The following is a 3,210-nucleotide window of genomic DNA, read 5'->3' on the forward strand; positions in this document are numbered from 1 at the left end:
ACAAACACTAATAGGACTAATAAGTTAATTCAGCCAAGTAACTGCATACGAAGGCAACCATCAAATAATCAGTTGCATTTCTACATACAGTGAATAATAGGAATAGGAAATAAATAATTACAGGTATGTGACATCCAAAACAATAAGACTATCACCTCACACCAGTCAGAATGGCTAGTATAAATGACAAGAAGTAATAAGTGTTATTAAGGATATGGAGAAGGGGGAAACTTTGTGCATGGTTGGTAGAAATGCAAACTGGTACAGTTACTGTGGAAAAAGCATGGATGTTTCTCAAAAAAATTAAAAAAACAAATATCACATGATCAAGTAATTCCACTCCCCAAAGAAGACAAAAACACTAAATCGAAAATATATATGCACCCCACATTTATTGCAACATTGTTTACAATAGCCAAGACATGGAAATAGCCCAATTGTCCATCAATAGATAAATGGATAAGATTTTTTTGTGTACATATATATACAATGCAATATTACTCAGTCATAAAAAAAGAATGAGGTCTTGCCATTTGCAACAACATAGGTGGATCTAGAGGATGCTATAGTAAGTGAAATAGGTCAGTGAGAGACAAATACCATATCACATCACTTATATGCGGAACCTAAAAACAGAACAATTGAACAAACAAACAGAAAAATAGACACTTAAATTCAGAGAGCAAACTGATATTTGCCAGAAAGGTATTTTTCAGGGTAGAGAAAGGGTATCAACAGGTACAAATGATATTTTGCCATTTGCAAAAACATGGGTGAATCCAGAGTGAAAGAAGTGAAAGAAGTCACTTAGAGAAAGACAAATGCCATATGTACTTATTCATATATGGAATTTAAGAAAGAAAACAAATGAACAAAAAAAAAAAAAAGAAAAAAACAAAAACCCATACTCTTCAATATGGAGAATAAACTGATGGTTGCCAGGGGAGGTGGGTTGGGAGATGAGTGAAATTGGTGAAGGGGATTAAAAGTAGACTTATTCACAACGAACACTGAGTAATGTATCCAATTGTCTAATCACTATATTGTAAGTCTGAAACTAATATAACACTGCATGTCAGTTATACAGAAATTAAAAATAAAATTTTAAAAATACAAAGAATCTGCCTAAAGTCCTTAAAATTACCAAAAGCTCTCCAAAAAAAAAAACCTAAATAAAATATACAGGCAAAATCATCCTAATTAAGGCAAGAAACTGAGAAGAAAGAAGTTACAAATTAACTAATAGAATTTAAAACATTTTTTAAAAGTTTTATTTATTCATGAGAGACGGAAAGAGATAGAGGGAGAGGCAGAGACACAGGCAGAGGGAAAAGCAGGCTCCATGCAGGGAGCCTGCTATGGGACTCGATCCCAGGTCTCTAGGATCAAACCCTAGGCTGAAGGCGGCGCTAAACCGCTGGGCCACCAGGGCTGCCCAATTTAAAACATATTTTTATGGCCAAAATCTCTCCATAGAATTTAATATAGAAACAAGGATCTGTAAAAATCCTTTGAAATGCTGATAGCTACAGAAAGGGGGCATAGAATATATGGGCATATGATAATAATGGGCAAATCAAAATGGTGACCAAATATACTAATTTTCCTCAAACTCACAAATCATTTATGAAAACAACAAAAAACCCCTTTCCACAGCCACAAGCCTGTCAAAAAACTTAAAAAGCTGTCATACCAATTGGGTTTGGAACTTTTAACCAGGCAGCAGAGTGGTACTCTTTAATTTTCATTGCAGAAATGTGATGTGCTATATAAAATTTGGGGGAAATAATCCAAAAACAGCTATAAGTATTAAAAGTATAGATATGCCTTATCTCAGAGTTTCTCAATCTCAGCACTATTTACATTCTGGCCCAGATTAATCTCTGTGCTGGGGTTTGTCCTGGGCATTGTAGGATGTTTACAGGATCCCTGGCCTCTAGTGACACCTCCCCTATCTGACAGCCTAATATGTCTCTGAACATTGCTCAATGTCCTTGGAAGACAAAACAGCTCCTGGTGGAGAACCAGTATTTTAACTCAATCTCAAAATATTTTTGTATAATTGATATAACATCAATTTGATGAGAAAGAACATGAAAAATTCTCAAAGGGGTAAATGACACAGCCACACTAAAATATTATGCAATCATTGAAATAATACATTAGCATTATATTAGATGATGGAGGCAAGTCTGTAAGGTATTGCTGAAGGAAATAAGCTATTAAAAAATTGGATCAGAGCATAAAAAGCATGTATAATGTGCATAAGATTCTATTATGAATTTGTATAAAAGTGTATGAATTTATATAAAAGTAAATGAATAGTGCATAAGAATTTATTTATGAATTTGTATAATGTGCCTGGTGGCTCAGTTGGTGAAGCATCTGCCTTTGGCTCAGGTGATGATCCAGGGGTCAGGGTTCCGGGATCCAGCCCAGTATCTGGCTCTCTGCTCAGTGGGGAGCCTGATTCTCCCTCTCCTTCTGCCCCTCCACTCCTCTTGTGCTCTCTCTCACTTTCTGTCTCTCACTCTCAATAAATAAAATATTTTTAAAAAAAGAATGTATGACAATGGAATATTGCCATTAGAAACGACAAATACCCACTATTTGCTTCAAAGTGGATGGACCTGGAGGGTATTATGCTGAGTGAAGCAAGTCAATCAGAGAAGGACAAACATATGGTCTCATTCATTTGGGGAATATAAAAAATAGTGAAAGAGAATAAAGGGGAAAGGAGAGAAAATGAGTGGGAAATATCAGTGAGAGTGACAGAACATGAGAGACATCTAACTCTGGGAAACGAACAAGGGGTGGTGGAAAGGGAGGTGGGCAGGGGGTTGGGGTGACTGGGTTATGGGCACTGAGGGGGGCACTTGATGGATGTGCACTGGGTGTTATGCTATATGTTGGCAAATCAAACTCCAATTAAAAATATATACAAAAAGTTTAAAAAAGAATGTATAAATATTTGTGTGTGCATAATATAGAAACATACCTTTTTTTTGAGAGAGAGAGAGAGAGAAAGAGCACAGAAGCTAGGTGGGGGAGTGACAGAAGGAGAGGCAGAGAGAGGAACGCAAGCAGGCTCTTCAATCAGCCCAGAGTCCAACTCAGGGCTCCATCTCATGACCCTGAGATCATGATCATGACCCTGAGCTGAAATCAAGAGTCAGATGCTTAATGAACTGAACCCCTCAGGTGCCCCCA

Source organism: Vulpes vulpes, chromosome 9 (genome assembly GCF_048418805.1).
Source record: "Vulpes vulpes isolate BD-2025 chromosome 9, VulVul3, whole genome shotgun sequence".
NCBI classification, from domain to species: Eukaryota; Metazoa; Chordata; class Mammalia; order Carnivora; family Canidae; genus Vulpes; species Vulpes vulpes.